This window comes from Neofelis nebulosa, chromosome X, assembly GCF_028018385.1.
Source record: "Neofelis nebulosa isolate mNeoNeb1 chromosome X, mNeoNeb1.pri, whole genome shotgun sequence".
Classification (NCBI taxonomy): Eukaryota; Metazoa; Chordata; class Mammalia; order Carnivora; family Felidae; genus Neofelis; species Neofelis nebulosa.
In genome coordinates this window covers 112,455,530-112,467,967 of record NC_080800.1, presented here as the reverse complement: position 1 = coordinate 112,467,967, position 12,438 = coordinate 112,455,530, and the positions used below count along the sequence as shown (strand labels likewise).

Sequence of the window (12,438 nt, the reverse complement as noted above, 5' to 3'; positions counted from 1 at the left end):
ATTTTTTTCATTTTTACTTTATGAATAAGTGTGAAGCAAAACTCAAATGATTTGATGCGTCCTGTTCTTGGAGGATTTGACATCTCACTGTAACTACTTCAGGAGAACACCAGAATCATTTTTCCGTTCATGAGAATCATTTGTTTCATCAGAATCCTTTCTCTCTTAGCTGGAATCTCCCTTTGACCCAAACACGTAAGTAGTCTATTTAATAAGGATGCTGTCGTTCACTTGCAGGCAAAATTCTTAAGTGCTCATTTTTAGGAAATTGGGAAAACATTCTAAGAACTCAGACCTGGAATCGCTCTGTAATATTATTTTATCTTAAATGAGAAGAAAACTGTGTTTCAGATATACATCTGGTCTCTGGGTAGAGAAGGATCCACCAACTTGCAAATGTCAGCTTGCCAAGTGGCTCTCGTGCAAAAGCAGACCAGTGGTTGCCTGAGGATGGGGGCACAGGGAAGAATGTACAGTAAAAGGGGCATGAGGAAACGCGGGGGGAGTGATAACGATATCCTACATCCTGCTGGTGGCAGTGGTTCCATGGGCATGTACATCTGCCCAAACTCCTCAAACCATATGCCTTGAGTGGATGCAATTTATCGTATATAAATGATATTCAATAAAGTGGATTTTATTTCATTTAAAATTTTTTAAACGTTTATTTATTATTGAGAGACAGAGAGACACAGAGCATGAGCAGGGGAGGAGCAGAGAGAGAGGGAGACACAGAATCCGAAGCAGGCTCCAGGCTCTGAGCGGTCAGCACAGAGCCCTATGTGGGGCTTGAACCCGCAAACTGCGAGATTATGACCTGAACTGAAGTCGGATGCTTAACCGACTAAGCCACCCAGGTGCCTCTCAATACAGTGGATTTTAATGAAGTGGATTTTAAATTATCTTGATCATTCCACAATGCACATGTATATCATATTATCATGTTGTACTCTTTAAACATTCACAGTTATATTTGTTAATGATTCCTTAATAAAATAGGAAAAGTTTGGATATTAAAAAGGGGGCTCTAGCTAAAAAAAAGGGGGTCTAACAAAGGCACACTGCTTTATCTGTAGATGCGGGTATAAACTTTCACCTCCTATTAGTTTGGCTGCTCGGTTTCTTCCCTTAGTGTGGTTACGTGTGCTTACTACACTGCAGAATTCCTTCCCAATTCCTTCCTTAAAGGAGGCAGAGCTTCTCGGGGCACCTGGGTGGCTCAGTCGGTTAAGCATCCAACTCTTGGTTTCAGCTCAGGTCATAACCTCACGGTTTGTGAGATCGAGCCCCACATCAGGCTCCATGCTGACAGTGTGGAGCCTGCTTGGGATTCTGTCTCCCTCTCTCTCTGTCCCTCCCCTGCTTGCTCTCTACCTCTCTTTCTCTCTCTCAAAAATAAACACTAAAAAAAAAAAAAAAAAGAGGCAGAGTTTCTTGTGGCCTAGAAGGAAAGGGCCTAGAATTTGAAAATTTGAATTGAGCCTTGGCACGTGGAGATGTAGAATCATCGACAAGGAGTTTAAAAAGGCTCCTTAGCTTCCAGAAGCTATTTGCTGAGGAACTTATCATTTTAATTATTTGAAACTAGTTATTTACAGGCTATTTCTTAGAAACTGTTGAAAAATATAAAATTGTGTTAATTCAAATGCCTAAATCCACCACTATAGCTCAGGGATACAGAAATGTTTGGACTTCATGATTTGTATGTGTGTGCCCGTGTGTGCTCTGTAGTCTCTAAGAAACCTGGTGGGGGGTGGGGGTGGGCGGGGGGGACACCTATTACTTCCCTTCACCTAGACACCTGAAAGTGCAGATGACTGATTATGCCCAGGCAGACACGAGCAATCAGATTCACGAACAAGACTGATGTGTAAAACTAGACCTGGCAGAGATGCACTGAAAAACCAATCCTTGATGTCTTCCTAATAAATCACACGTTTCAAATTTGACAGGAGTCAAGCGATCTTATCCACACTCTAAAACTGAAACTGAATAACAAGACTTAATTGATCAAATACAGAAATTTAGTTTTGTACTATCCTCGTCAAAATTACCTTGACGATAAAACCTGTGTGTGCCCAGCTATCATTTTCTTAGTATTGAAAAGTAAATTTAAAACCTCATGGATATTCAGGGGCAGCCGGGTGGCTCAGTCAGTTGAGCATCCGACTTTGGCTCAGGTCATGATTTCACGATTTATGGGTTTGAGCCCCACATCAGGCTCTGTGTGGACAGCTCGGAGCCTGGAGCCTGCTTCGGATTCTGTGCCTCCCTCTCTCTCTGCCCCTCCCCGACTCGTGCTCTCTCTCTCAAAAATAAATAAACATTAAAAAAAAAAAAAAAAAATATATATATATATATATATATATATATATATTCCAAGACATGAAATGTTACACAGGCATCACAAGAATTTGTAATATCCAGAAGGACTTTTTAAATGTTTATTTATTTATATATATATATGAACATATATATAAATGTTTATATATATATATGTGATTTGGAGTGTTTTTATGTGGGTAAATAAAACATGAATTTTTTTTTTTAAGTTTATTTACGTATCTTGAGAGAAAGAGAGAGCACAAGCGGAGGAAGGGCAAAGAGAGAGAGAGAGAGAGAGAGAGAGAGAGAGAGAGAGAGAATCCCAAGCAGGCTCCACACTTTCAGCACACAGCCCGGCACAGGGCTCAATCCCACAAACCGTGAGATCATGACGTGAGCCGAAATCGAGTCAGACGCTCACCCGACTGAGCCCCCCAGGCGCCCCCATAAAACATGAATTCTTTCTACAGCAGGGAAGCACTGACAACAAAGACTTATTTTGATGGTTCTTTTTCTAGGTTTCGCTGCGTTTAAAAACCAGTACATGTGTACCTTCTGTGCATTTTATATCTCTACTAGCTCAAAAATGAAGTGCAAGCAAATCTCACCAGTTTAAATACACAGGAGGCCCGGTTTTCGGGAGACAGAGTACTGCAGGAAGCCAGGAAGAGCTGGCCGCTGTCTGACATTAGCAGGCGATAATAAGAAACAGGAGCAAAGACTACTTAAGAACACACCCCTAGGCAAGGGTACAATTTTCTCATTTGTTCAGATGGTAAGCCCTTGGCAATGCGTATCCATATTCATTGTTTCACGTAGCTTTAGCTTTGCTGGGGCCTTGGCCGTAGGGAAGGGACGATGTCGTGTTCACGGGTTTACGCGTCTATGCAGCCCACGTGGTCTCTGAACCTATCTTGTTTAATTCTGTTCTACCGGTGGCCTTTCTCTATCGAGTAACACCAGCTCTCCATACCCCACACGGGCTCTGGAAAGCAGCCTCCCTGCCTATGCCAGGCAGAAAAGACCTGGCCCGGTCCAGGCTGGGGTAACCCTAACACCGGCCAACCGCGTAAGGGGAAGACACCGTGGCGGATGCACCTGATGATGTGGATACACGCAGAGCCCAGAAAAAGGAATGTGGGCAGAGTCAACTGGACTGAGAAGAGTGACCCTGCCAGTGACACAGACACACAGGCAACGGACACACAAAGAAACGAGGAATGAAGAAATGAACAAGGGCACGGAGAGAAAGCAAGCTTAAGAATTTATCCAATGGTGCCAGGTGAGAATGGCCCTGTGTGCGTGTTTTGTTTTAATGACGCCATACTGCCAGCATTTGCTACAATTTGCTTACTTCCTACCGAAGTTTGGAAGCAGATGCAGTCTTTAAAACTTCCTTCCCCAAACTTTAACAGGTATCCCAGTTTGTGAAGTAAAAAATACTCATATGCAAAAATAGCTGTGATGATGGTCTTCCAGACGAGCATTTGGAAAGACTCTTATAAAGCCACTGTTCGTGTCTGTGACCACAGGCAGTCTGACACGCCTTGCCACTTGCCCCACAGGCCAGGGGAAATTAAACTGAGGGCTAGATGCACGCAAGAGGTTCCCCACCACTGACACTCAATTTCAATAAAGCAAACGAGATGACAAATTCCTGTACTACTCCCAGCTGGTTATTTTTTAAAGATTTTATTTTTTTAAGTAATCTCTCTACTCTGTGGGGGGCTCAAACTTACAACCCCAAGATCAAGAGTCACATGCTCCGCCGACTGAGCCAGCTAGGCGCCCCTTCTCTCAACTGTTTTGATATGAAATTAGGAAATACTTGGCCTTTTTGGTATCCTTTAGAATAGTAAATATACTTCCACCATAAAAGTCTGTTCTCTATTTTTTAAATGTTTATTTTTGAGAGGGGGGGAAGGGAGAGAGAGAGCGTGAACAGGGGAGAGTTGGAGACAGAGGGAGACCGAGGATCCCAAGGGGCCTCTGTGCTGACAGCACAGAGCCTGATGCAGGGCTCGAACTCACGAACCGGGAGATCATGACTTGAGCCGAAGTCAGACGCTTAAACGACCAAGCCACCCAGGTGCCCCCAAAAGTCTGTTCGTTTGAGGGACAGACCAACAAAAAGTTCGTGACTGTGAAGGGTTTTTAATTAGGAAATAAAAACGTGCCTACATATGTAGGACCTAACGCTTCAAACTGCAACTCCAACATTAACACGTTATATGACCTGAGGGGCAGATGTTTGAACTCTTTGAGCCTCATAAAATGAAGGGGAGTGGGTCCTGACAGCCCTTTATAGTGTGGAAATTTTTTTAATGTTCATCGATTTTGGGGGAGGGGGCAGAAAGTGGGACAGAGGCTCCGAAGCGGGCTCTGCATTGACAGCAGTGAGTCTGATGTGGGCGCTCAAACCCATGAACCATAGAGATCGTGATCTGAACCAAAGTTGGACTCTCAACTGACTGAGTCACCCAGGTGCTCCTCTGGCGTGGAAATTCTATTACTCAAGTTGGAGAAGGAGACATGTTAAAGAGCTCACATGATGAGGCCACCAGATAGTTCTCTAACTCCCCGGCACTATTCCCATTTCATTTCTATGACCAGGACTTCTCTCTAGAGATGCAATGATTATTCAGAAACTCTTTTGGTAAAGTTAAAAAAACAAAAACAACTTAGACTACATTTAGAAGCTGGAGATTTTGCAATGGACTTGAGTCCGCCATTGGAAAAAAAAAAAAACACTACATTTTAAAAAGAGATACAGAACACTGTCACCAATTTCTGGGTGGTGGGTTACAGCTGATTTTTATATTCTTTAGGCTTTGCTGTATTTTCTGAGTTTCCCCAACAATGTGAAAGTACCGCTATTATCATTAAAAGCTTGGATTTTTGAAAGGATTAGTGCATTCTTGCAAGTTTCATCAGATCTCTCAGTTCTACTCTAAAATCATTTGGGGGGGAGGGTACAAAATCAGTATCACAATGCGTGCCCATACCCAGTGGTTGATCACCCGAGGGGCTGACTGCTGCGGAGTCATGACATAATTATTATACTCAGAATCTATGGCTCCCAGACCTATGTGGAAATCAAAACATGCATTTTATCTAAATAACATTTCTTTTTTTTTCCCCTAGCATCCTGGCCCTTGAGAATCATGGTTAAAATTCCTTTCCAATTTAAAGTAAATGAAATGAAACATGAAGTCCTCCTTCTACCCACCCCCCCCCCCACACACACACAAAATTGCTTGCCAGACAAAATATGATTGCTATTGGGCTGGTTTTTATTTTTCCTCTTGTTATGCTCAAAAATACAACACGTCAAAAGTTAAAATAAATATTTAGCTGTCGAAACAAAACACACCCCCATATGGAAAACACAAGTATAAGTTTGATGACATTTATTTAAAAACAATTTCCATAGCAAAAACAAATGTCTAAATTGTTTAAGGAGGTGACAAAACTGAATGCTGTCAGTACTAAGCTTAGGACTAAGTAAGTCCTAAGAAAGGTAGAAGGATGAGACGCAGAAAGATATAAACACAGTTCGGTAACCTCCCATTTCATGGTTATCAAAACAGTGTCTGGAAAAATTCAAGAAAGACAGAAAACGAAGTTCTCCAAAATGACCACTACAGGGCTTAGTTTGGGGAGATCTCTAGCACAAGTTCTCAGTCGAGCTCAGCTCTCCCCACTGGAAGAAAGTACAGGGATTCACCTCCCCATTCTCTACCTGAGTATAACCCATCATCTGTGACATGTGACCTCTGAAATCACTTGTTATCCAGGACCCGTTACTCACCTTTTTGCAGCCTGCTCAACTCCCACATCCTTCACCAACCCCCAAATATAGAGAAAGCAGCAAGGGACACCGGCTTCGTGATGGGACTTACGTTCAAATCTCAACTCGGCCACTTAGTTGTGCAATCTTAGGTTACTTTGCTAACCTCATCTGCGAGATGTGCGCCGTTACTTTGCAGAGCTGCTGTGAGGATCCAATTACATAACGGCTGTGAGTCCAACTAGTGTATTTTCTAGAACTACAGCAGGCCTTCGAGTAATGTCAGTTCCCTTTCTCCCCCTACTCCTGGCCACTTACTTCCAAGTATGATCAGATTTAACGTTCATGGCTTTAATTACTCTCAAGCAAGCTCAATGGTATATAGGACATGTAGTAATTTTAATTTTGTTAAGTAAGATTTTGAATGGAGCCTGCCACAAGGGAGACAGTATGACGGTGTGCTCAAAAGCCATGAACTTCTGAGGAGTAAGATGATCTTAATTTTGATGTCTGCCTCCAACCCGGACCAGCTGTAAGGCCTCGAGAAGTCACATTGCCTCTCTGCGCCTGGTTCCTCGTTTATAAAATGAGGGGAATACTGAACGTATACCAGTGCCTGGCATTAGAGTAGGGCCCGTAGATGGTAGCTCTCGCTGGTCTTTAACTATTCAGGTCAATGGACTCATCTGTTTGTAGACCAGTCGAGTGAGCTCAGCCAACGTGAAATATCACATCAAGACACCGTTCCTGTTTTCTAGTCTCCGGAGGTTACGTTTTACTGCATCTTGTAGAGGGAATTACGTCAACCTCAGCACTACTGACATTTCGGGGCAGATCGTTCTTTGTTGCAGGGGCCTGCCGCCCGTGGTGGAGAGAATGCTTAAGCAGAATCCGTGGCCTCCACCCGCTACACACCAGCAGCACGCCGCATCCCAATTCACGACAGCCAAAAATGTCTCCAGACATTGTTCAATGCCCCGTGGGGGACAAAACTGCCCTAGTTAAAAACCACTGGGCGGGCACGATCCACAAACAGAGGGATGTGCAAAGATCTCAGGAGGTAACCCTGCAGGAGGGCGAGGGTTTACTCCAGCTACTATTCAGTATCATTCACACTCTTCTGGGCTTCATCATCCGTCATCCATAATTCAAAGGTGACCACAGAACAGTAATTTTGTTTGGCCCCATTTGCCGTCAGAAGATGCTTTTAAGTCACAGGACGGACTGCTGGCCCGGCCGCTGCGTCCTCACTACTCCGCACAGTGCTATAAAACGCCCAACTTAAATATCAAGAAGTCCGCTGTGTCCTATGCACTTCACGTAAAACGTATCTTCTTTAAAAAGGCCATAGACCTTAAGATCCTGAAGACGAATTACAAACCATATTACCCAAAATGAAAAAAGTGCATCTTAGTTGGCAAGAGGAGGTACTGTGTAGACAATGAATAAATGCCCTGGAAAGAAATGACTCCACTGTGTGCGTGGTCAAAGCATGTTTAATGTATACAAAGTGCTATATTAATGTCCAAGACTCTGGCCACCTCCTGATTATGTACCACAAATTCACTGTCTATTCTCTGTTTTAGTAACTGCCCCCAGAAGGTGGAAGCCATTTCTTACCTACTGTGTATGAACCTAGCACAGAGCCTCTGGCACAAGCGGTAACTCGGTAAATGTTGGCTGAATAAATGGATGGCCATATATTCTGCTTAATTAAGTACTCCGTTGACAAAAACAAAACAGAACCAAAAAAAATACCCACTTTTTTTTTTTTTTTTTTGCTCCTGTCCCAACAGGAGCTGAAAGAAAAGATCTTCCAAGAGAAAATAATTACAGTCTACTCCCTTTTACCCCAAATCCAAACAACTGGAGAGTCCAATGAACCAAAAAAATTTTGTAGGCAAAAGTTGGGGAAAGCAGCCAAATAGATAAGGCCTAAAGTTCAAGCAAGCACAAACATTTGTTCAACTCCCAATGCTGCTGGCACCGAAGGGGGAAAGGGAGGGGTTCAGGGCAGAAGGGAACCCGGAGGTGGAAAGCAGGGAAACAGGGCTCAGCTTCGGTAGGTCAGCCTCCACTCCCTCAACAAACTGGTATTCCTTTTAATGTCAAAACTTGAGGAGTGAGGGTCAGTTTCTTCCACAAAAGCTTCATTCTTCAAATGGCTATAAGCAAAATCTTCAAGAATACTCAGAAACATACTTGACCATTTTTGTTAATTGCTCAAACCTCTTCATCTTCCCTCCCCCCGCCCCCACCAGTCCCGTGGGGCAGACAACACGTTCTCCAAAAGCTGGGCAAAGACACCCATTTACTCTTTTTGTCTACAGGAACTTAAGTCCCCACTACCCATCAACACATTTCCCTCTGTAAGATTTGATCACTCCTAACGGTCTATTCATAAGAGAAAAAACAATCAGACTTAAATTGTATTCCTAAATGCACGCGTTTTAGATTCTTTGTCGCCGGCATACAGGATGTATATCGGAGTAACATAGAAACGCTGCACAGAACAGTGCTTACTTAAACGCATTTTTGCCTGAGACCAAAAATCTCTATTTTCACTTAAACATTTCCAGTTTAGTATTTCCAGTAAATAAATAAAGTAATTATTTAAGTGGTCCATTCCTTTGGTAGACATTAAATTAGCTCCAATGCATTGGTATCCTCCAAGAGGAATTTTACCAGTTTAAATCTTATACGAAATTTTCTTTTCAACTTTCACTCAAAAATCCAGACTTGGTCGGAAAAAACAGCTTTTCTTCTCCAAAAATTCAATATGGGAATGGTAGCGTAGAATTTCAAAAACCATATATGGTTACAGAACCTATATGGGAGCCTTAGACTATATACTTATTGTGAGGCGGTTTGTGCAAATCATGGCCTATCTAACCAATTTCCTGTTGCGTAAAGATTATATTTGCTCTTAAAAATGTTAAATAACCATTTTTAAAGACTGAAGGTATAAAGTAGATTGGAACCTTATGTAACCGAAATGGGAAAGCACATATAGCCTCGCCACATTAAAGGCATATGCCTTTCTAGTATGTACTCTTCTTCAAGCAAATATGAGCATGAGTTTCCAAAGGCAAAGCTACCATCCCAGAAGCCCTTGCTTCTTCAGTGTGAAGAGTGGGGGAGGGTTCTGTTCCCAGAGAAGATGAGCTGGGGAGGGAAAGACTTTACAAAATTCCAAGGGACTCATAATTTAAACTTTCGCTATTCTGCAAAGGTTCGCATTTCCAAGGAACAACATCAAATTTACATTAAAACCGTCTTAATCAAGATAACTAAAAAAAAATTATTCCTACTGCTCTATAAGCTTGCCATAGATTTGATAACCCAGGGAAGAATTACAGGCAATTACAAAATGATGGCTCCAATTAGGAAAACTGGATCCATTCCAAATTCAAATCAAAGGGGGCTCAGATAATCCCGATGGGATCATTGAAAGGAATATAGGGAACTTCCAGCAAAGGCATACGTTTTTTCTATTTCTCCCTCTTCTAAAAGCCAAACTAAATGCTACAACGACGTATCCCTTGCCCTTCAGGAAATTAAAAAACCAAACCTGGAGTCCCCTTTATAAACCTTGGTCCCTTCTTTCCCCAAGGGGCCTCCCTGGCACAGGGTTTTATAGTAAAGGGCAATCCAAACAAACCTGAGGAACTCGCACGGTTCCCAACGCAGAAAATGATCTAGCACTGAACACGAACCACACACAGTCTTCCCTTGCTGATTTTCAAACCTCTACCTAGTCCTGGACGGCTGAGAAGAGGCCGCGAGGAATGGAAGAGAAAGAGAAGGAATGGAAAAGAAAGAGAAGGAATGGAAGAGAACCAGAAACTTCGAAAGCAGAAACCTCTCTTCCAGCACCTAGAACAGACAGCACCTTGGAGAGATTTCACGCTTTTTGAGACGGAAAGGTCACACCCTGCAGTTTTGAAAATCCACCTTCTAAGGCTCACCCCACGTGACAGAACCTTCCTCCGGCCTCTCCAGGTTCCACGTTCCACGCTGGAGCTGAAATCCCCACTGTCCCCACCCCCATTCGCCAACCCCCCACCCCCGCCATCCCCCCAAGAGGGAAGAACCGCTGCGGGCCCTCCCGGCCCTCCTCACTCCCTCTGCACCCCACCCCCAACTCCTCCAAACGCCCCCCCAGCATCCCCGTCGAGAAAGCCCGGCGAGCTCGCTCACCTCCACGCCCGCGCGTCCCCACCCCCGCCCTCTCCGTTGTGCGAAACCGGGCAGGTTCCCCCCCTCGCCGCCTTCCCATCCCCGCCACCCCGGAGGAGCGCGCCGAGGAGGGCCCCCAGCCTCACCCGCCCGCGCCCCACAGCCACCCCGGCCGAGAACGCCCAGAGGTGCCCCCACCTCGCCCCGCCCCCACCGCCCTCCAGCCTCGGTGGGAAAATCAGGGGCCCCTTCCCCCTTCCCCACCCCGCGCCCCGCTCCCCACCATTCCGCGGAGGACGCACCGGGAGCCCCCTGGGCACGCCCGCTCCCCCGCCCCCACGCCCGCCACCCCCGGTGGCGCGAGCCCGGGGCGGCCGAGGCACGCACCCGCGGGGACCCCGCGGCCCCTACCCCGGCCGGCCGGCCCGCCGAGGCCCGAGGCCGCAGGTACCGACCGCGGCAGGCCGGGCGGCCGGGGCGGCGGCGGCGGGGCAGGAGGGCGGCCGCTCCCCCGGGCCGCGGGGCCGGCGGGCGGGAGGCGCACACGCACGCACACGCGGAGAGAAAGCGGGCTTACTGCCTGGCGATGCTCGCCCGCGCAGCTGTCTCGGCGGCGGCCGCTGCCTGCACCGAGGCCGAGGCGCGGCGGCGGCGGCGGCAGCGGTGGCGGCGGCGGTGGCTGCGGACTGAGCCCCCTGGGCCGGGCGCTGGATGTAGGGCGCGGGAGGGGCGCGAGGGGAGGGGCGCGCGGGGGAGGCGGGGAGGGGGCGGGCGCGCGCGCGGGGGCGGGGCGCGGCGCGCGCGCGGGAGCCGGCCCGGCGCGGGGGCGGGGGTGTCACGCACCCAGCGCGGCCACGTGCCCCCCGCTTCGGGAGCGGCCCTGCTGCCGACGCGGCGCGGGTGCGCGGGGAAGGTGGCCGCGGGGAGGCGGGGGCGAGGGCTCCCCGGGAGGGGCGGCTCTGGCCAGGAGACCGAAGGGAGGGAGGGCTGGGGGCGCCCGGCCCCCCCCCCCCCCCCCCCAGTGCTGCAGCCCTCGAAGCCGGCGGGGAGTCACGAGTCACTGCAGGCAGCCGCGGCCGGGGCAGGGGGTGGGAGCAACAAAGGGAGTCGAGCGAGCGAAGGTGGCCTCACCAGGGGCCTCCGCTAACCTGCGCACTCCCTGCAAAGCGGCAGGGGCCCCGGGGTGCGCCGGGTTTCGGTCTCGACTGCGGAACCCCGTGGGCCGGAACGCTGCCGAAGGACCCACCGGCGACCCTTCCCCTTGGTAGCAAGCCGGAGAGAGCGAAAGAAGCTCTATCCGTAATCCCAATACCACCATGCAGAGGGCTTTACATCACTCAGGAGAGCAATGATGGCAAAGCGGCACGTGGCTACTCATTCATTCACTCAACATTTGGTTTACTGAGCCCTCACCACGTGCCAAGCACCGTGCCAGGTGCTAGGGATAGAGTGCGGAGTCATGCGGATCACCATCCACCCTTCCCTGGGAGCTTGCAATCTAGTGGAGGAGACAGATGATAAAGAAGTGAGAAAATAATCAAATTTGGGATAATGCCGGTGCAGGAAAAGAAGAGTGTGCAAATTGTGTGGTTAGGAGAGAAGGAGGTGACATTTAAGCCGAGCCCTGAAAGTTAACGCCAGAAGCAACCGTGGAAAGAGCCAAGGAAAAGCATTCCAGAAAGAGGGAGCAGATGTACGAAGGCCAGAAAGAGGAGGCAACTCTTGATGCCTTGGAATTAAGAGGTGGTGATTGTGATTGGCACCAGCAGGGCCTGGGGTCGGGTGCAGAGCATAATATAAAGCTGGACAGGTTGGCAGGAACCGGATCTCATACTACATCGTAGGCGATGGGCAGACCGTTTTATTCCAAAAACAAAGGGAGGCCATTGAATGAATGGCTTTCTCCCAGGGCATGGCATGATCTCATTTATATTTCTTTTACATTTGTTTTTCTTTGGAATAATTGTAAATTCACATACATCTGTAAGAACTAATACAGGGAGGGGTTATGTACCCCTTACCCAGCTTATCCCACTGCAGAACTATAGCCCAGGACCACAAAATACTGACCAATCTTATTCAGATTTGGCCGGTTTTACTTGTACTCGTGTGTGTGTTTAATTCTATACGATTTGATCACACGT

At 47.4% G+C, this 12,438-nt stretch overlaps 1 protein-coding gene across 1 annotated transcript in view; it reads right to left on the bottom strand.

Annotated features, from left to right (window-relative positions):
- The window catches only part of FHL1 (four and a half LIM domains 1), a 61,847-nt gene extending 50,841 nt beyond the window's left edge, over positions 1-11,006 (bottom strand). Inside the window, exon 1 of the mRNA XM_058714597.1 lies at positions 10,872-11,006. The gene's annotated coding sequence lies outside the window, so the exon portion shown is untranslated. The remainder of the gene's footprint in view (positions 1-10,871) is intronic.
- Positions 11,007-12,438: the final 1,432 nt, after the last annotated feature.